We start from the raw sequence: 22,864 nt of genomic DNA, 5'->3' as shown, positions 1-22,864 counted from the left end.
GAAAGAAAGAAAGAATAGAAAAGAAAGAAAGAAAAAAGAACTGTCCAGCCCTGGAGACTAGAGCTGTTTTGATTGCACAAGAACATAATCAGAGTCAGGAACACAGTAAAGGAAATATTCCCAAAGGAAATCAAGATTAAGATGCACACTTTGGCCTCTTCCTACAAGCACCAACCTCCCAAGCCCACAGGTCATTTTGTTTGACAATGTCACATCGATTTACATTTCACAATGCACTCTTAACTTCAGAATCTTAATGTGCTGGCTGGAATTAACTGTATCTTTAGAGAAGAGTCTGATCTTGACCATGTCCTCCTTTGGAAAGACTTCCTAGTTGGTTTGTTATTTTGGTAAATGAGAACCCAGGAAGAAATTAAATCAATTTTATGGATACGCGCATGTGTGTGTGCGTGTGTGTGTGTGCACGCGAAAGTGTCACTGCAGGACAGACACTAGGAAACTGTGCTTTGAAGAGAACGAACCCTTTCAGGAAAAGGGTTTCATGTTCAAAAGGAAATGAGGAAATGTGACTTCTAGCCCAGATATTGCCAGGCCCACTTCCATCCTTGGTTTCGCTCCACATTGGAGCTCAGGATTCTGGATGTATTTCCTTCTGAATGTCCTGATGGTGGCGGAGGGCAGGGTGGGGTAGAGCAAGGCATAGCCTGCCATGCGGGGAATCTGTGCTGTTTCAGGTCTTTCCTCCAGAGGCAGCCGGAGGGAGATACCCAGTGTCATAAACCCTGCTTCCTCCTTCCTTATGTGCCACCTCTTTTCCTAGTCCCACTACTTCAGAAGTAAATCACCATCTTCATTGGAAGTAACCTTCTTCCCTAGAGAGGTGAAGTGACTGGTCTATGGTCATGCAGCTATTAAGAGCCTGTGACAGAAAGAAATCCAACCTCTTCAGTTTCAGGTCATTGCATGTTCTTTCCTCCTACCTTGTAAGCAGAGCTTCAGTCTTTGATGTGGGCCCTGCGTCCTGGGCCACAGAACAGACTTAGGGTTCAAACCTCCCTGGGCCTCACCTGGCATTTCCACGCCAAAGTTGCATCCTGCCCCTCTCTGAAGGGTCACCCTCTAGCCTAGTCATTGTGGATGGAACCTACTCCTCAATCCCAACATCACCACAAACACCCACTGCCCCTACAAGGGACAGGAGGGCTGAGATGTAGGGACCCAAGTATAGATGCAAATTAGAATATTTTTAATGTTATGAGAATGATGGTGAAAACTCTTTGAGGACAAGAGTTATATTTAGTCTGCAAATATGTATTGAGAAGAATCCCCAAAAAAGTTGCTATTAAAGAATAATGATAAAGATTCATGCACTTTAGTTGGGGGAAGAGTTTAGGGGTGGCATTATGAAAAGTTGTGGGGATTTTGAAGCAGCCTTTACTCAAGAGATGGTTGTGTGCTAAGGGAGAGAAGATTTGGAGCTATTACTCACAATGCACCACCAGAAGATTCCAAGTAGGAGAGCCTAGGCAGAGAAGTTCCATGGGGTGTGGGAAGGTGGGGGTATGGTAAGAGACAGCATGAGAATGGCTGAGCTGAGGCTGGGTGGGGTGCTTGTAATGTCCAAGCTCATGCTTGTAATGTCCAGCACTTTAGGAGACCAAGGCGGGTAGATTGCTTGAGCTCAGAAGTTTGAGACCAGCCTAGGCAATACGATGAAACACCATCTCTACAAAAAATACAAAAAAAAAAAATAGCCAGATGTGGTGGCATGCACCTGTGGTGCCAGCTACTTGGGAGGCTGAGGTGGGAGGATCGCTTGAGCCTGGGAGGTCAAGGCTGCAGTGAGCTGAGATTGCACCACTGCGCTCCAGACTGGGCAATAGAGTGAGACCCTGTCAAAAAAAAAAAAAAAAGAATAGCTGGGCTGGACACACTTCACTATTCACTACAGAGACAGCCATTCTCTCCAGAAGCCAGCATGAGGCAGAACCTGGCTGCCAGACAGGGGAGCTTCTTCCCCATCTAGAGACCAAAAGGTCAAGTGTAGAAACTCGGTTGGGTAGATGTGAAGGATGCTGTGGGCCAGTTGACTCAGCCTCCATTCCTAACTTCCTCAGGGAACCAGTCTATACTGTAGACACCAGAAAATGAAAAACTAACTTTCCCTTCCTCCTTTGCAGGTAGAGTCCCTTATGGGATTGGGTTCCGCCAATAAGAGCCACTAGCGTGAGACCTCAACTGAGAGCCAGGTCAGTAGGATGGGAGGCACAGCACGAAGTCTTTACTTTGCTGGCTCAGATCATGGCAGAATGGTGGGCTCTGCCACAGACAGTGGGGGAAGGATGTTCCCTCAATAATATCAGAGCATCATCCTGGGAACTGGAATTGTTTCTGAAAGCTCCAACTAGAGTCTGCTTGTTCAGCACTTCCAAAATGTTCATAGGCCAATTAATACCTGATTATCAATGCTCTCCTGTTTCAATAAACTGGAACAATTTCTGTCATCTGCATCACCATGGACAGTGGCCAAGATAACATATCTGACTCCCCAAACTGATCATTTTTTAGTACACTCCTCTATGGGACAAAATTACTTTCAGAGATAATCATGTAATAATCATTAATTATTATTACTCTCATGATTCATTCATTAGCTTTAAAACAATAATTTAAACAGAATAAATTTTAATTTTCAGGATATTATTCAAATCCAGTCAAATATCTCATGTATGAACTAAAATTTGCATTTACTAAACTTCAAACACAAATTAAAATTCCAAGTGGTTGCGCAGAATGACAGAATTAAATTAACTCAGGTTTTGTATCTTGGCTTTGCAATCACCGTGCTATCATCCTTTATCGATTATTTAGATGCAGGCATACTTACTACCACAGGGGCTGGAGACACACACTGTGCCTGAAGCCAGTTCGAACCATCTTGAACTATTCTTTCTTAATGGAAGTTCTCCTAAGTTACTTTCACATAGACTATAATATTAGTAAAAGGATAAGTAATTAACTGTGCTAATTTGAAGCATATATATGTATGTGCGTATATATATATGGGAATATATGTATACACACGCACACAGATATATATGAATGTATAGAAATAAAATTCAATAGTCACCACAGCAATTGTTTAGAAAGTGGACAAACAAAAGATTTGTGGGAGGATTATTTTATCACTGACATTGTTTAGAATTACTGGCGTGGGGATAATAAAAAGCAAACTGACTCATAGTCGATTTTATGATTGGTTTTAAATTCTCTGCAGGCAATGCAGCTGTGTGCATCTTGAGGGCGGGTGCACCCGCCCCTGGTTGACAGGTGGGGTGAGCCTGAGAGAGCCTGATCCTAAGCCTGAGGGCTCCAGAGGATTGTGGGCTTGAGGGGAAGTGGCGTGGCGAGGGGGGATTCCCAGACCCCAGCACCATCCCCACCAGATACTTCCCGCCTAACAGGAGACCCAGCCTGAGCTGCTCATGACTCCCCAGATTCTCAAATACTGCTGAAACATAAAGATCCCCACAAATTGCCTTTGGTGATGAGGAACCAAGAGCCCAAAACTGCTGAAACCCTGGTACCCAGTTCTCAGTAGTGAAGTGACTCACCCACCCCATGTGAGGGAAATGTGTGCTTCAGCACAATTAAACCTCGTCTCCTGCCACGGGCCCTTGAGGGCACACACAAGTTGTTGAATTTATGAATGTTAACTCTGCCAATGCCGAAATTCTACTTTAACCTATACGTGGAATGTCTTTGTTCGCTGGCAGATGAGCTGCACCTTGGGTGTCTGCAGGGGACAGGGTGAGTGAAGGTCCCCACAGAGCTCTCAGCCTGTGAAGGCCCTGATCCAGGGCACTGTCTTTAAAAACAGAAGTTTCTCTCTTTTCCCCTTCAAGTGGTGGCCGCACTGAGAGACATCTGAAGTTCTCTGAGAGCAGAGACAGAGTTTATTTCCGGTGTCCTTCATGGTCCCCAGCAGTACAACTCTCATAAAAGGTTAACTTCCTAGTTCTGGGTAGAGTCAAGTTTGTCTTTTCTCCTCTAGTTGAGGGGTCTTTAGCATAAAGGTACAGTCTCACAGAAGATGACTAAACACATAAGCCAATTTTAATGCTGTATCCTGAGACCCCAAGGGAGTCCAGGGGAGAACATCTCCCCAGACAAAGGAAAGCGGTAGCTCCCCACCCCGGGGGAACACTGTGGACAAGATGCAGGTGGGCAGCGCCTGATATCCAAGGACCTGTGGAAGGCTGTGACCTTTCTCCTCTGAGCAGCAGTAAGCCAGATGTCCACCAACAGGTCCCAGAGACGCGGCCACAGCAGTAAAGCTGCATGCCAGCCTACTTGCCTGGCACTGCCCAGGAGAGTGCCACTAGTCCCCATCCTGTAGGACCAGTGGGTGCTGTCCTCCTCTATGCAGAGTGGCCAGGGAGGAGGGGCAGGACCATCTAGCCATGTGGTTCATGCCTAGGTGTCTGGGAGCAGGAAGACATGCATTTCCAATCTAGCATTGGCACCCAAACTCACATTGTTGTTTTCCTGTCAAGCAGTGTTAGCCAGCCTTATATCTAAGGACTACAGGCTTTAGTTACTCCAGGGAACAGCCTGGTGGCCAAACAAAGAAAGGCTTGTTACAAAGGCCCCTTTGTTGAAAGGGCTTTTGTCCCAGCAAGAGGATTGCTCTAGGTACCCCTTATAGGCCACCAGCCCAGAGGAGGGAAGTAATACTTGTCCAACTAACCCTCGGGTGTTTCAGAAGACCTGGACTCAAGTCCTCACAGCCCAGGTTTGCTGGCAATGTAGTCTGCTGTAAGTCACATATCCTTTTTAAGCCCCAGTTTCCTTACCTATCAAAAAGCAATCATTTATGTGAATGTCACCCTCTTTTTTCCAGTCCTGGAGGCTGAGTCCCCCAGGCTGCTGGAGGCGCTGAGAATACCTGGTCCCTACTAGCACTGCAGAGAGGTGTTTACACCCCTCTCTGGCAGAAGCCACTTCCCGTCTGGAGAGCCAGGAAGGACACCTCCTGTCACTCCCTAGAAGCAGAACAGCAGGCTGCTGACCTTCATCTGGCCACCAGTGCTCCACCCTGAACTCAAGATTCCAGGACACGAGAGAGAGGCTTCAGGAGGAGAGAGATTTCTCCTTGGAAAGCTGGAGGAGCTGAGAGGAGAGTAGGAGGCAGTGAGGAGGGACCTGCAGCAGGTCTCAGGGACTGTACGGGGTGTGGACCTGCACTGTACCTCTGCCCCCTGACCCTCGTTCCTGATGCTTTTCTGAGCTTGGTTCTCCAGCCTTCTGACAATTCCATAGGCTACTGGATAGATAGCCTTCCAGCAAATTCCCTTTCTGCTTAAGCTAACTAGATTTGAGGTCTGTTGTTTGTAACCAAGAGTCCTACCTGATACTGTGTAAGATACAGCCAGAGAGGAAATTACCCCAAAAATATATATTTTTTTGGGGGGGCCCACCCCAGATGGCCGAATAGGAACAGCTCCAGCCTCCAGCTCCCAGCGTGAGCAATGCAGAAGATAGGCGATTTCTGCATTTTCAACTGAGGTACCGGGTTCATCTCACTGGGGCCTATCGGACAGTTGGCGCTGGTCCGCGGGTGCAGCCCAACCAGCAAGAGCTGAAGCAGGGCGAGGCATCACCTCACTTGGGAAGTGCAAGGGGGAAGGGAATTCCTTTTCCTAGTCAAAGGAAATTGAGACACACAACACCTGGAAAATCAGGTAACTCTCACCCTAATACTGCGCTTAATCAAGGATCTTAGCAAATGGCACACCAGGAGATTATATCCCACACCTGGCCCAGAGGGTCCCACACCCACGGAGCCTCCCTCATTGCTAGCACAGCAGTCTGAGATCTAACTGCAATGTAGCAGCGAGGTTGGGGGAGGGGCACCCACCATTGCTGAGGCTTAAGTAGGGAAACAAAGCTGCAGGGAAGCTCGAATTGGGTGGAGCCCACCACAGCTCAAGGAGGCGGGCCTGCCTCTGTAGACTCCTCCTCTGGGGACAGGGCATAGCTAAACAAAAAGCAGGAGAAACCTCAGCAGAGATAAATGCCCCTGTCTGACAGCTTTGAAGAGAGCAGTGGATCTCCCAGCACGGAGGTTGAGATCTGAGAACGGACAGACTGCCTGCTCAAGTGGGTCCCTGACCCCTGAGTAGCCTAACTGGGAGATGTCCTCCACTAGGTGCAGACCAACACCTCACACCTCACACAGTGGGGTATACCCCTGAGAAGAAGCTTCCAGAGCGAGAATCAGACAGCAACACTCGCTATTCAGCAATATTCTATCTTCTGCAGCCTCTGCTGCTGATACCCAGGCAAACAGGGTCTGGAGTGGACCTCAAGCAAACTCCAATAGACCTACAGGTAAGGGTCCTGACTGTTAGAAGGAAAACTAACAAACAGAAAGGACACCCACACCAAAACCCCATCAGTATGTCACCATCATCAAAGACCAAAGGCAGATAAAACCACAAAGATGGGGAAAAAGCAGGGCAGAAAAGCTGGAAATTTAAAAAATCAGAGTGCATCCCCTCCTCCAAAGGAACACAGCTCACCACCAGCAACAGAACAAAGCTGGATGGAGAATGACTTTGAAGTGTTGAGAGAAGGCTTCAGTCGATCAAACTTCTCAGAGCTAAAGGAGGAAATACGTACCCAGCGCAAAGAAACTAAAAACCTTGAAAAAAGAATGGATGAATGGATAACTAGAATAATCAATGCAGAGAAGACCTTAAAAGAACTGATAGAGATGAAAACCATGACACGAGAAATACATGACAAATGCACAAGCTTCAGTAACAGACTCGATCAACTGGAAGAAAGAGTATCAGTGATTCAAGATCAAATGAATGAAATGAAGTGAGAAGAGAAGTGTAGAGAAAAAAGAGTAAAAACAAATGAATAAAGCCTCCAAGAAATATGGGATTATGTGAAAAGACCAAATCTACGTCTGATTGGTGTGCCTGAAAGTGATGGGGGAAAGGGAACCAAGTTGGAAAACACTCTGTAGGATATCATCTGGAGAACTTCCCCAGCCTAGCAAGGCAGGCCAACATTCAAATTCAGGAAATACAGAGAACGCCACAAAGATACTCCTTGAGAAGAGCAACTCCAAGACACATAATTGTCAGATTCACCAAAGTTGAAATGAAGGAAAAAATGTTAAGGGCAGCCAGAGAGAAAGGTCGGGTTACACACAAAGGGAAGCCCATCAGACTAACAGCAGATCTCTCGGCAGAAACTCTCCAAGCCAGAAGAGAGTGGGGGCCAATATTCAACATTCTTAAAGAAAAGAATTTTCAACCCAGAATTTCATATCCAGCCAAGCTAAGTTTCATAAGTGAAAGCGAAATAAAATCCTTTACAGACAAGCAAATGCTTAGAGATTTTGTCACCACCAGGCCTGCCCTACAAGAGATCCTGAAGGAAGCACTAAACATGGAAAGGTACAACAGGTACCAGCCATTGCAAAAACATGTCAAAATGTAAAGTCCATCGATGCTAGGAAGAAACTGCATCAACTAGCAAGCAAAATAACCAGATAATATCATAATGACAGGATCAAGTTCACACATAACAATATTAACCTTCAATGTAAATGGACTAAATGCTTCAATTAAAAGACACAGACTGGCAAATTGGATAAAGAGTCAAGACCCATCAGTTTGCTGTATTCAGGAAACCCAACTCACATGCAGAGAAACACATAGGCTCAAAATAAAGGGATGGAGGAAGATCTACCAAGCAAATGGAAAACAAAAAAAGCAGGGTTTGCAATCTTAGTCTCTGATAAAACAGACTTTAAACCATCAAAGATCAAAAGAGACAAAAAAGGCCATTACATAATGGTAAAGGGATCAATTCATCAGGAAGAGCTAACTATCCTAAATATATATGCACCCAATACAGGAGCACCCAGATTCATAAAGCAAGTCCTTAGAGACTTACAAAGAGACTTAGACTCCCATACAATAATAATGGGAGACTTTTAACATCCCGCTGTCAACATTAGACAGATTAATGAGACAGAAAGTTAACAAAGATATACAGGAATTGAACTCAACTCTGCACCAAGCAGACCTAATAGACATTTACAGAATTCTCCACCCCAAATCAACAGAATATACATTCTTCTCAGCACCACATCGCACTTATTCCAAAACTGACCACATAGTTGGAAGTAAAGCACTCCTCAGCAAATGTACAAGGACAGAAATTATAACAAACTGTCTCTCACACCACAGTGCAATCAAACTAGAACTCAGGACTAAGAAACTCAATCAAAACTGCTCAACTACATAGAAACTGAACAACCTGCTCCTGAATGACTACTGGGTACGTAACAAAATGAAGGTAGAAATAAAGATGTTCTTTGAAACCAATGAGAACAAAGATACAACATACCAGAATCTCTGGGACACATTTAAAGCAGTGTGTAGAGGGAAATTTGTAGCACTAAATGCCCACAAGAGAAAACAGGAAAGATCTAAATTTGACACCCTAACATCACAATTAAAAGAACTAAAGAAGCAAGAGCAAACACATTCAAAAGCTAGCAGAAGGCAAGAAATAACTAAGATCAGAGCAGAACTGAAGGAGATAGAGACTCAAAAAACCCTCCAAAAAATCAATGAATCCAGGAGCTGGTTTTTTGAAAAGATTAACAAAATTGATAGACTGCTAGCAAGACTAATAAAGAAGAAAAGAGAGAAGAATCAAGTAGATGCAATAAAAAATGATAAAGGGGATATCACCACCGACCCCACAGAAATACAAACTACCATCAGAGAATACTATAAACACCTCTATGCAAATAAACTAGAAAACCTAGAAGAAATGGATAATTTCCTGGACACTTACACTCTCCCAAGACTAAACCAGGAAGAAGTTGAATCCCCGAATAGACCAATAGCAGGCTCTGAAATTGAGGCAATAATTAATAGCCTACTAACCAAAAAAAGTCCAGGACCAGACGGATTCACAGCCAAATGCTACCAGAGGTACAAGGAGGAGTTGGTACCATTCCTTCTGAAACTATTCCAATCAATAGAAAAAGAGGGAATCCTCCCTAACTCATTTTACGAGGCCAACATCATCCTGATACCAAAGCCTGACAGAGATACAACAAAAAAAGAGAATTTTAGACCAATATCCCTGATGAACATCAATGCAAAAATCCTCAATAAAATACTGGCAAACAGAATCCAGCAGATTCTGTTTGGTGGATAACATCAAAAAGTTTATCCACCATGATCAAGTGGGCTTCATCCCTGGGATGCAAGGCTGGTTCAACATATGCAAATCAATAAACGTAAACCAGCATATAAACAGAACCAAAGACAAAAACCACATGATTATCTCAATAGATGCAGAAAAGGCCTTTGACAAAATTCAACAGCCCTTCATGCTAAAAACTCTCAATAAATTTGGTATTGATGGAACATATCTCAAAATAATAAGAGCTATTTATAACAAACCCACAGCCAATATCATACTGAATGGGCAAAAACTGGAAGCATTCCCTTTAAAAACTGGCACAAGACAGGGATACCCTCTCTCACCATTCCTATTCAACATAGTGTTGGAAGTTCTGGCTAGGGCAATCAGGCAAGAGAAAGAAATCAAGAGTATTCAGTTAGGAAAAGAAGAAGTCAAATTGTCCCTGTTTGCAGATGACATGATCGCATATTTAGAAAACTCCATTGTCTCAGCCCAAAATCTCCTTAAGCAGATAAGCAACTTCAGCAAAGTCTCAGGATACAAAATCAATGTGCAAAAATCACAAGCATTCTTATACACCAGTAACAGACAGAGAGCCAAATCATGAATGAACTCCCATTCACAATAGTTTCAAAGAGAATAAAATACCTAGGAATCCAACTTACAAGGGATGTAAAGGACCTCTTCAAGGAGAACTACAAACCACTGCTCAGTGAAATAAAAGAGGACACAAACAAATGGAAGAACATACCATGCTCATGCATAGGAAGAATCAATATCGTGAAAATGGCCATACTGCCCAAAGTAAATTATAGATTCAATGCCACCCCATCAATCTACCAATGAGTTTCTTCACAGAATTGGAAAAAACTGCTTTAAAGTTCATATGGAACCAAAAAAGAGCCCACATTGCCAAGACAATCCTAAGCCAAAAGAACAAAGCGGGAGGCATCACGCTACCTGACTTCAAACTATACTACAAGGCTACAGTAACCAAAACAGCATGGTACTGGTACCAAAACAGAGATATAGACTAATGGAACAGTACAGAGCCCTCAGAAATAATACCATACATCTACAACCATCTGTTCTTTGACAAAGCTGACAAAAACAAGAAATGGGGAAAGGATTCCCTATTTAATAAATGGTGCTGGGAAAATTGGCTAGCCATAAGTAGAAAGCAGAAACTGGATCCTTTCCTTACTCCTTATATGAAAATCAATTCAAGATGGATTAGAGACTTAAATGTTAGACCTAAAACCATAAAAACCCTAGAAGAAAACCTAGGTAATACCATTCAGGACATAGGCATGGGCCAGGACTTCATGTCTAAAACACCAAAAGCAATGGCCACAAAAGCCATAATTCACAAATGGGATCTAATTAAACTAAAGAGCTTCTGCACAGCAAAAGAAACTACCATCAGAGTGAACAGGCAACCTACAGAATGGGAGAAAATTTTTGCAATCTACTCATCTGACAAAGGGTTAATATCCAGAACCTATAAAGAACTCAATCAAATTTACAAGAAAAAAACAAACAACCCCATCAAAAAGTGGGCAAAGGATATGAACAGACACTTCTCAAAAGAAGACATTCATACAGACAACAGACACATGAAAAAATGCTCATCATCACTGGCCATCAGAGAAATGCAAATCAAAACCACAATGAGATACCATCTCACACCAGTTAGAATGGCAATCATTAAAAAATCAGGAAACAACAGGTGCTGGAGAGGATGTGGAGAAATAGAAACACTTTTACACAGTTGGTGGGACTGTAAACTAGTTCAACCATTGTGGAAAACAGTGTGATAATTCCTCAAGGATCTAGAACTAGAAATACCAATTCCTCAAGGATCTAGAACTAGAAAATACCCATTACTGGGGATATACCCAAAGGATTATAAGTCACACTGCTATAAAGACACAAGCACACCTATGTTTATTGTGGCACTATTCACAATAGCAAAAGCTTGGAATCAACCCAAGTGTCCATCAGTGACAGACTGGATTAAGAAAATGTGGCTCATATACACCATGGAATACTATGCAGCCATAAAAAAGGATGAGTTCGTGTCCTTTGTAGGGACATGGATGCAGCTGGAAACCATCATTCTTAGCAAACTATCACAAGAACAGAAAACCAAATACCGCATGTTCTCACTTATAGATGGGAACTGAACAATGAGATCACTTGGACACAGGAAGGGGAGCATCACACACCGGGTGGGGGGGAGGGATAGCATTATGAGATATACCTAATGTAAATGACGAGTTAATGGGTGCAGCACACAAACATGGCACATGTATACATATTTAACAAACCTGCACGTTGTGCACATGTACCCTAGAACTTAAAGTATAATAAAATATATATATATATTTTTTTATTCTACCTACACAAATATAGTAACCACAGCATTATTTAAAACTGTGCAAATGGGTTTTTTAATCCGCCTACACAAATATACTAATCACGGCATTATTTAAAACTGTGCAAATGGGAAACCAGTGGACAGTAGTGAGGTGGTTAAGTGGAGTCTGATCCATTCACTCGGAAAAGCAAGCAATCATCAGAATAATGGGTATGAAGACGACGCAATGACAAGGGAAGTGCTCCTAAGATCAACTGACAAATGACAACAGGATAAGAAATTGAATATGCAAGACGTGCCCCTCTCCCCCTACCAAGAATAGAAGCTCCCTAGGAGCTAGACTTTTGATCTATTTTGTTCAGGGTCCTATCTCCAGCAAGTGGCAATGGTAGACACCCAACTAACACTTAGAGAATGAATGAATGAACTATTTGCACAGGGGAAGAGTGGGTAAAAGCACCTTCAAATGCTGTTAGTGACTAGTACAGGTTACTCCGATTTTTTAAAGCTGTTGTTCTCTTTCCTCTATTTCCAACATTTTCCATCATGTGGTTTTATTCACTTTCCTGAGAAGAAAAAAAATGTTTTTCTTAGCCCAAACCATTGGTAGGTGGCCTGACTTCCCTAATATTTATGTTCCTTCTTGAGAGGCCTAAGTTGCAACTAAGCAGGGTGGCAAGGGCAAAGGAACATTTGCTCTCCTTTCCAAGTAGAAATGCTCAGCTGAAGCAGTCATTAAGGAGCCTGGCTCTGCTGCCCAAGGATACACTTCCTTCCCATGGGCGGCGAGCGCCGAGTGACCTTCACAGCCCCTGGGCTGGATCTTGGAGCAGGAGAGTCTGTCTGGGGCCATAAAGCGTCGCCAGGTGTCCAGGCCAAGTCAAAGGCCTTCCTGCCCTCCCCTGTTCTCCTCCGGTTGTCATCTCTTGCTTCCTCACCCGGGCTTTGTCACCGGTCCATGCACACTGCAGGGTCTGAACAATGGCAGACTCAATAGCCAGAGGGAGTTCAAAGGGGTTGATCGCCCCTTCAGATTGGCATTCAGCAGAGGCAGCCACTAGCTTAGCAAGTGGGATCCTGTTCCACCTCAGAGTGACTAAGCAGGGAAGTGGAGGAGTCAGCACTCCACAGAAGTCAGGAGGTTGGCCTCAGGCTGGCCATGAATTCTCACAGCAGGAAAGGGCAAAAGGAGATTAACCAGCCAGGTGAGCTATGAGGAAATGAAATCTGCTGCAGATCACTGGGCAGAGCCAGCTGTGCACACCTGCTAAGATCACCATCTTATGACCACCACTGGCTTGCACTCACTATGATATTCTTTTTCTCTCTCTCTCTGTCTCTCTCACACATGCCCGTATTTTCACCGTGATACAATGAGAATAAAATCATGCAAAGGAAAATGCCGAATGCAGAGAAAAGAAGACACATAAACACACACCTGCAAAGGCTCTGATTCACTAACTTCATGCCCCTTTTTTACCTGCTCATATCAAAACATGCTTCGTCCTGGTTGGATCCAACAAAAGACTACCAGCCCCACTCTCAGGGCACCTCCTGCAGGCACTTTTTTCTGTTTTATAAATAGCGCTGCAGTGTTTAGTGGGTTGCTCACAGTTTAGGACCACCTGGGAGGAAGCCCCACTCAACATTGTGGGTCCCAGCTCTGCCGGCTTTCTTCTCCAAATTCCAAGGGTACAAAACCAGTTGGACGGTGTCCCCGCTTAAGAGCTCTGAGTCCCAACTCTATGTGATCCCTCCTCAAGCTGCTGAGGTTCCGCACCAGCCTGGGAAAACCCTCCACCAGAGGCCTGTGTTCCAGCTTTGCTGGGCCCTTCCCCTAAGCATCTAGGTTCTATTAACTCCAGGCTCTTGCTTTGTTTCCTCAGCCCTTGGAGTGGTAGCTGCTCCCTGCAGTTACTATCACTGAGATATCTCAGGCTTCCTTTTTTGCTTTTTCATTCCTAATACTAACCTAATAATCCCCTTTATTAAATTATCTCTGTTAAAATAACTTTGGTGATAAACAGCTTACTTAAATAATGTTTACATGATCAAAAGATTTTCTGTAGTAGTATTAACAGTTCTGGTTTCCTTGGTTATTTTAAGTGTATTCAATTTAAATTAAATTCATTGAATTTTTTTCCAATTATGCTTTCATTTTGTAGTCATTAAAAAATTTTAAAAACTGGCCAGGCGTGGTGGTTCACGCCTGTAATCCTAGCACTTTGGGAGGATGAGGTGGATGGATCACTTGAGGTCAGGATTTCGAAACCAGCGTGGCCAACATGGTGAAACCCTGTCTCTACTAAAAATCCAAAAATTTAGCTGAGCGTGGTGATAGGTGCCTGTAATCCCAGCTACCTGGGAGGCTGAAGCAGGATAATTGCTTGAACTCAGAAGGCAGAGGTTGCAGTGAGCCAAGATCGTGCCACTGTGCTCCAACCTGGGTGACAAAGCAAGTCTCTATCTAAAAAATAAAATAAAATAAAATAAAATAATAATAAAAAAAAGATGGTGCTCTCCTGATTGGACTTTTACTGATACAGGAGAAAAGCTAGTAGGAAAAAATTAAACCTGCTAGTGAAGACAGGTTTCTGTGTGCTTTGACAGAGTGATCCATCTCCTCGTCACCACGGATGGGAAAAAGAGCTTTACATCTGTTATGTTTAAATGATATTCCCCAAGGAACAGTGTTCAAGAGCTACTTGATGGTTACCATCCACTAAGCTGTTCAAGTTATTGACCATTATTTACTTAGATTCTGAGAAGTTTTAGATACAGTTAAACAATGGAGGAATATATGGTCTTTAAATAGCCAGGGATTACAGAACAAAATAAATACATTCTGAAGAAAGAGAGTCTAAGTAAGGAAAAGAATACCCAGCTGGAAAGAGAATGCTGTAGAACAAATATACAGAAGGAGTTAAGCAATTTAGCTATTCAAAAAGACCAAAGGGAGGCCACCACACTATAAGTCGGGGTGGGGGGGGCAGCGACTATTAAAATCACAGGTGGTTGCAATAACCACACATACATTCGGTGCTGAATTTCCAATCCCTATCTCCTTACTTTGGGAGCAATTAGTCTCGGGTGAAAAATTGCACTTGTAGCTAATTGCACCTGCAATTACCTACTTCCGGGTGCAATTAGCCACTTGAACCTAATTCTGAGTGTGCAAGTGTTTAATTGCATATGTGAGGAGGTGATTCCAGACACAGTTAGTTGTGCCCCCAGTCTTTGCACCTGCAACTAATTGTGACTAATAAAACAAGTCTTCATACAAGTCAGGTTGAAGGTACATATGGTGACCCTGTTTGGGGAACCAAGAATTGGATTGGTTGGGCTAATAGAAGTACAAGTGCACTAAAGAGAACAAAGGGACAAATTATTTAGAAGTTGTCATTCTTTGGATCTATGGTTACATTATCCGTGTCCCTTCCTGCAATCATGCTCCTCCCAGACTACAGAATATAAAGTCAGCTGATTAAAGGCAAGCATCCTGTCTTGGCTGACATAGTTCTTTGTAAAGACAAAAGTAATTCTTCTGCTGACATTGAGGAACATCCATAAGGTGCAGGTCAGAACCATGTTGCAGCCAATTCTCCATTATTTGTGTTAATTCCAATGAGGTTATTCAAAACACTGGGCAACAGGTATTTATTGAACTGAGTCATATCACAAATCCAGAAATTAACAGATATGGCTCCTGCCTTCAATTTCATGTCAGTTCCACAAATAATTATTAAGTGCCTACTATCTGCTTGGCATGTCGAGGTGCTCATTTACTTATTAGGAACATTCATTTGTTCTTTCTACAAACGCCTATTGATGTGGTTTGGATGTCTGTCCACTCCAAATCTCATGTTGATATGTGATTCCCAGTGTTAGAGGTTGGGCCTGGGGGGAGGTGATTGGATCATGGGGGCAGATCTCTCATTAATAGTTTAGCACCATCCCTTTGGGGACAAGTGAGTTCTCACTCAAGTTAGTTCATGAGGGACCTGGTTGTTTAAAACTCTGGGACCTCCCCCTTTTCTCTCTCTTGTTTCTGCTCTCACCATGTGACATGCTGGCTCCTCGTTGCCTTCCACCATGATTGTAAGCTTCCTGAAGCCTCACCAGAGACAGATGTTGCAGCCATGCTTGTACAGCCAGCAGAATCGTGAGCCAATTAAACTTCTTTTCTTTACAAATTACCCAGCCTTGGGTATTTCTTTACAGCAATGTAAAAACAGCCTAACAAACCAATTTATCAAGCCTTCCTGGAACTCACATTCACGTGGGAAAGAGAGATGCTAAACAGCTGTTTATACAATTAATGTCTTCATTACAGGGGCTGGGAGAGTGCACAACTAGGGCCTGCCCTGGTAAGAGTTTATGTTAGGGTGTTCTGAAGACTTGACACTTGAGCTGAGATTTTAAAAATCACTAGGGTCTACTTAGAAAAGAGAGGGACAGCAGACTCCGGACAGGGAGAATGAAAATGCCAAGGCTCTGAGGCTGAAAGGAACTTCCCAGAATTGAGAATGGAAAGAAGGCCAGCATGGCTGGAGCGGAATAAGGGGGAGAAGTGGTTGAAGGTTATGTGATGAGTGGGAGGAGTTTCCTCTGGGTTGCCAAAAATGTGCCTCATGAAAGAACTCTGCCAGAATGAAGGGCATTGCAGGGCCTCTCAACCACAGCCAAGAGAGAATCTTGATGTGAGATGTTTTTCTGTCCCTCTTCCTCGAATCTCACCAATACCAGCCTGGATCCTGGAAGAGCCAGAAGAGAGATGAGGTAGAGAGAGAATAAAATTGCCAACCAACCCCTCCTTCCCAACTGCATGAACCTGAGCTTCAGCTGATATCACTAACTTTGATTTGCAGGTGAGATTGAAGTTTGACATTAAGCTGAACTGGACCTTTAACACTGAAAAGAAATCTCATTATCAGAATTGAGGCTTTTCTAGTAGTTGGAAGTAATCCAGAAAGCCAAGGCATCTGCACGAGATGTCTCCAAAGCACAGGAAGTAGGGACCTGCCTGAGCATATCTGAAGCTGGGTAGGAGAAATGTACAGCCTCTTTGTGACTGTACCCCCTTGAGCCAGCCTATTCCACCAGTGGTACATAGGAACAATGCATATGATCCCCCAGAGCTGAGGCCCCCCAAGGCAGCAAACTTCCACAAAGATAAGAAGGACTCATAAGATTTGGGTGGAGAGGAGGGACCAGGCACTGCAAGAGAAGAATGATGAGAACACAGGAGAATGAAGTTCATTCTCTATTGGATGGGAAGGCTAGAGAAGTCTGGCCTGGCTAGAGCAGATGTTCTGAGATGTGAGAAGCAATGTTGGATAGAACATGAGCTAAAGACAGATGGAAGGAAGTCTTGAATGCCAGGCAATAGGAGTTAGGAGCCTCTCGCATCAAACCTGGCTCTTCCTCCAGATTCAGAACAAGCAGCAAAATAACTTGGTTTGAGCTTAAAGTGAAAGGCTCATCTTCCTGAGCTCCCTTCAAGGGCTGAAATGGTGACCTTTTCCCCAGTCTTTCTTCTCCGTGTACTGTCTAATGGAGATAATGAGAAGTCATCACTGTGAGGACATTACCTCCTCATCTGAACCCCTTCACCAGCACTCCTGGTCAAGATGGTACATGTGCAGTGCAAGTCTTCAAGGATTTGGGGAGAGCAGTAGAACTCCTTCTTTTATGCCTTTTTCTCTTTTGGCAAAAACTGACTCGATGCTCACCAATTAGATTAGAGTCATGTCACTGGATTCTAGTCAGGTGGCCAGTACAGGGCTGGCCTCTAAAACATTCAACACAATATTCCACTCATTCTCCCCTTCCAATTTGTGAGACTGAAAATAAACGACCCTGCGATGGTGGAGACACATGACAGCAAGAATCTGTATCCCTACTCAGAGAGGAGCATCAGACTGGCATCAGACCACAACACGAGCAAGAAAGAAACATGTGCTTGGTTAAGCCATTGAGATGGGGTGCTTACTCATCATTGCAGTGCAGCCTAGTCTATTGTAACAGATCTATCCACCTCTGACCCCAGTGTTCCCCATCCTCTGATCTCTCTCCCTTCTGTACTCTTTCTGCAGCCACCTTGGCCTCAGTCACTTCCTTACAGCGGAGTATTCACCGTTGCAGCAGAGGCAGGGGAGGAAGACCCAAGAAGGGAAGACCTGGACACTTCTCTTCCCCTAGCATGCTATTGCATTGCCTCTCACCCTGGCTGTTACTCTCTCTGGAATACTCTTCCTCTAGATGTTCACTCCTGGCTTCTCTTCAGCTGAAATGACTCTTTCTCAGAGAAGGTTGCAGGCACCACCCACCCACAACTTCTAAACACAATACTCTTTCCTGCCTTCATAGCAATACATTATTCATGAAATTATCTCATCTGTTTATTGTCTTTCTCCTTGTAGGATGTCACCTCCACCAGAACAAGGACTAGGTTTTGTATGTTGCTGTTCCTTTAGTGCCAGAACATGCCCACCCCTGCTCAGTAAATAAGCATTAAGTGAATGAATTAATAAGTGAAAGGCTGTAAGTACTTTGACCTGCAGGTTATCTAGTCTCACTCCCTTTACAGATGAGGAAATTGACTCTTTTCCCAGAAAAGAGGAAGCAGAAAAGCAAAGGCAACTCTCCCGTTCTAGCTGTTTCTGGAGTGCTGAACTTAGATGTGATTTATTCAAATGAAAACTCTTGGGAAATTGTTTCAGAGGGATCCATAAAACAAATGCCATTTTTACCTAGAGAATTCACTCAACCTTCCAACCAATTTCAAATATAGTTCTTTAATGCAGATTTGACAAATCTGAAATCTCTTACACAAAGCCATTTATCATCTAATGTGCGCCTGCCCTGCACCACAGTTTAAGTTATAGCTTTTTAATGGGGTAAAACATTTCAATGAAATCATCAAAATACCTTAAACCAAAACTGCTTATAAGATACTGATGAGTTTCAAGCATTGATTCTACCCCTGAAAATATCAACCTTGCCATTGGCACCATGGGTACTTCTAATAAAAGCAGCCAAGGAGGTATAATGAATATCTAATGAACCATTTTGTATGTCTATGTTGCTTCTCGAATTGGAAATAAATCAATGAGCCTTACAAAATGCATATTTTAGTGATATCTCTATAAACAATAATCTTGTTTTTCTATCATGACTTGAATGTCATTCTTTTTATAATATAATTGAAGATTTAATAATTTATTATATAGGTTGCCTTCCCGTTTAAGCTCTAGGTTATGTGTGTATACATAATACATATAGGTTGCCTTCCCCATTTAAGCTCTAGGTTATGTGTGTGTGTGTGTATATATATGTGTACGTATATATAGTGTATGTATATGTGTGTGTATGTGTATATATATATGTGTGTGTGTGCATATATATATACACACACATAACCTAGAGCTTAAACGGGGAAGGCAACCTAGTCCAATGTCTGATTTTTAAAAATTTTGAAATGTCCTTGTATGTAGAAGCTCTGTGAGTCCTAAAAGTAAACCAAAATGCTGACATTCCAGGAGCAAACATAGGGGCACATGAATAGTAACTAGTAAACAAGTCCTAGATGCTTCCATGAATATAATACCAGGAGAAGGCCTAGATCCAGTGCCAAGGGCTAAATGAAGACTAACAGAGGCAATAATCCTGCTTCACAGGCACTATAGCTGAGCCCACACTCACCTGGCCAGTCAGGCCAAGGCCGGTCTCCTTGGGCTGGAACAAGCTCCTCTGGGAACAGTGTGGTGTGTTCACCTAGAGACCCCTTCCTGACAAAGGTTTCGGCTGTGTTGTCCCACCCGCTTCCTCAGCTGAAAATGGGAAATGGGGCAAGTTGCTTCCCCTCCTGCTGGCTCAAATCCTATGACCCAAAGTACGGTCTCCATCTCAGCAACTTCCCTTCCAGAGGCCAAATATAGCCATCCCTTTCCTGGCTCGCTAAAATTCCAGTCAGAATGCTGTGTATAGTGACAGACGGCCAAAGAGCATCTCACCAGCCTAGCCACAGCCAAAAATAACAGCCACTTGGTTAGCACAGACTGTGGAGTTTTTCTTGTTTTCTGTTGAGACTTTGTACTGAGTTTTTTTTTGTTTTGGTTTTGGATTTTTTTGTTTTTGTAGTTTGAAAGTAGATAGAGTAACTGAAGAAGTGGCCACACCAACTTCCTACATGAGGTTCCTGGGTTTAGTTAGTTCCAGCAGTGATGGGTCATGACCAGAAAGGTACTCACCTCTTAAATCTCCCCAGCCACCTACCCAAAAGGAGGGGCTGATAAGCGCGTTTTCTCCCCACTCTGTCCAGCAGTGCCTCCTGCACACCCCAGGTCATGCTGGGACCCAACCACCATGCTACATTTTCTCTTGGGTCTTACGGAAGGAAGACTGGGGGAGGCTCTCCTGTGGGCTGGGTGGGGACATTTCCAGACTTGCACTCATGATGCTTCTGGGCAGTAGACAGGCCCCAACCCCAAGCTGTCAGTCTGGTGCCCTCCACAAGTTCTAAAAGGTGTTAAATTATTAATTTATTTCTTTAAAAATATACAGTGCTGAACGACAACCAAGTCCACTTTTGATCTGCATCATGACACACAAGGCTCTTGTCAGCCAGGTTTTGTACAGGCCAACAGACACATCTTATTAAATCTTACCTAGCCGGTGACATGAAACTGGAGCATGCTAAAGAGATTTAGGCTGAGAAAGATGATTTTCTTCTCCATGCCCTGTTTCCAAATGCAATGAATAATAAGAAATTTTGCAAAAGTGTAACATTCAACTGTTGGAACATCTTTGTACTTTTGTTCTTCAAAGTCAGAATGTTTTCTGGAATTATGTTTCTACCTGAGGAAAAAAAATACTCCTTCAATTTCTACATGTGCAAGCATATCACACAGATATATCTCATTTCTTGTCATGTTGTATGCCGTCCCAAGACCAATAAATAATTTATGCATTAAATGCATTTATCAGCTCTCGTGTGTGTGTGTATATATGTATATAATCTCCTATGTGTTAATGTCAAAGATGTCTTCTATATTAACGGAAAGCAAGCAACCTCTTGGGTGTTTTACCACCATGAAATTAACTTTGTATCTTACCCATCAAATGAGTGAAAAGTGAGAACAGGTCCCTGCTCTTTACAGAAAACTAAATGCTAGTCTACAACAGAAGAGGAGTTACAGTAGAAATTTCTCATTACATATCTGCTGAAATTGCTCCCCTCCCTTATTTTTTTTTTCCAAAGAAGGTCTTTATTACTCCAGGGCTACTTAGATTGTAGAGGGAATACGTCTCCTAAATTTCAACTTGTTCTATTTAAGTTGCCTTTCCTTTGCTTCCCACTTTGAGTATTTATCATGCTTGTCATTAAGAACTGCTTCTGAGCCCTCGCAGTGCCAAGCCTGGGACCAGGTGCATGCGTTTGGCAGTCCTCACCTCCACTGCCATCCACAAGCTTCAATTTGGATTTAACCGTGGTCATCATTCACACCCTCATGGCAGCAGGATCTAGGGGTGCCACCAACATGATGACAGGCAGTGAGCATGAGCACTGGCAGCAACTGCTTTGGGCAAAGTCATGTGGCTGCACCTGGCTCCTGCTTGCTGTTCTGAGCCTGTCCCCTCTTTCCACCCATCCTCCCCATTTAGAAGGCTTCTGTGTTTCAGTGATGCCATGAAAGAACCCCCAGACTGATAGAATCTGAGAGGAATGGAACTCAAAAATAATCTAGTCCAACCTGCTCATTTGAAAAATAAGGAAATGGAGGGCCTGAGGGGATAACGTCCTTGGCCGCACTCACACAGGTAGTTGCTGGCAGAGCAGAGACTGGAACTAAGTATTTGAACCCACTTTCAAGGCTCTTTCCACCATACCAGTGGCTCCCAACACTTGCTGGCACAACCCACAGTCAGAAGGAAACTTTACATCCTGATTCACACTTACACACACGTATGCAACTTATACAAACGTTTTACAAAACAGTGCTTACTATGTGACACCCTTTGATCTTTTCTATTGTAGTAGATTCATTTTAAAATATTCTGGAGATTGCTTAACAGCACGTAGACTCAAATTGGAACAGTACAGAGAAGATTAGCATGGCCCCTGCACAAGGATAACATGCAAATTTTTTCCATATTTTTTTGTACATTTACCAAATGTTACTTTTCTTTCCAGGGATAACATTTATAGGTATACAGTCCTATAGTTTGCATTTTCTTAGTTAGATACATCCACTGAATATTTAGGAGGATGGGGGTTGACTTAGATACAGAACAGGGTCCCTTTTAGGTCTAAGCATCATGCTCCTGGTCAGGAATGATCTTTCTGTCTACCTGTCCTCAGATTAGAATGATGTGAAAGACAGAACGATCTAGTAGACAGAATACTGGACTGACAGTCAAGGCCCAGCGTCTAGTCCTGGCTCCACCAACTGCTAACTGTGTAACTTTGGGCGAGTTTCCTCTGGGTTCCGTTAACTCATCTGCATGATCAAGCTGTTGCTAACTGACAGAGTTCTGAGGAGTAAATGAAATAATGCAAATTAAAGCAATAAAAAGCTCTATGCACAAGACTTGTCCTGGAATAGCAATGATCTTCCATTCTCACATTTCAGAGAAATATGGTATCTAAAGAGGTTTCTGGATTGTCATCAAAACACCTGCATAATGTATTATGAATAAATTTGGTAGATTAAAGAAAAACCATACCCTGAAACTACCTTATTTTTAAATGTGTTTGCAGGTGTTTGAAGAGGAGGGGCTCACTCCAAATCTTGAAGATGTTCAGGCCGGGCGCGGTGGCTCAAGCCTGTAATCCCAGCACTTTGGGAGGCCGAGACGGGCGGATCACGAGGTCAGGAGATCAAGACCATCCTGGCTAACACAGTGAAACCCCATCTCTACTAAAAATACAAAAAATTAGCCGGGCGTGGTGGCGGCGCCTGTAGTCCCAGCTACTCGGGAGGCTGAGGCAGGAGAATGGCGTAAACCCGGGAGGTGGAGCTTGCAGTGAGCCGAGATGGCGCCACTGCACTCCACCCTGGGCGAAAGAGAAAGCCCCCCCCCATAAAAAAAAAAAAAAAAAAAAAAAAGAAGATGTTCAGCTTTGAAAAAGTAGAAGTCATTGTGACCAAAGATGATGCCACCACACCTTTGAAAAAAAGGTGATGAGTCTCAGATGGAAAAACACATTCAAGAAAGGTCAATACTAGCGAGTATGAATGAACACACAGCAAGAATTTCAGATGGAACAGC

At 43.4% G+C, this 22,864-nt stretch overlaps 1 long non-coding RNA gene and 1 pseudogene across 1 annotated transcript; both read left to right on the top strand.

Annotated features, from left to right (window-relative positions):
* The first annotated feature begins 845 nt into the window (after positions 1 to 845).
* LOC116274903 lies at positions 846 to 22,397 on the top strand. The gene is made up of 3 exons (XR_004183719.1): positions 846 to 916; positions 2,142 to 2,210; positions 22,353 to 22,397. It is a non-coding gene; the product is annotated as an uncharacterized LOC116274903 (long non-coding RNA).
* Positions 21,657 to 21,751, top strand: LOC116275077 (annotated as a pseudogene).
* Positions 22,398 to 22,864: the final 467 nt, after the last annotated feature.

Source organism: Papio anubis, chromosome 5 (genome assembly GCF_008728515.1).
Source record: "Papio anubis isolate 15944 chromosome 5, Panubis1.0, whole genome shotgun sequence".
NCBI lineage: Eukaryota > Metazoa > Chordata > Mammalia > Primates > Cercopithecidae > Papio > Papio anubis.
Note: the sequence above shows the minus strand (reverse complement) of the source record. Positions and strands in the feature narration are given on the sequence as shown.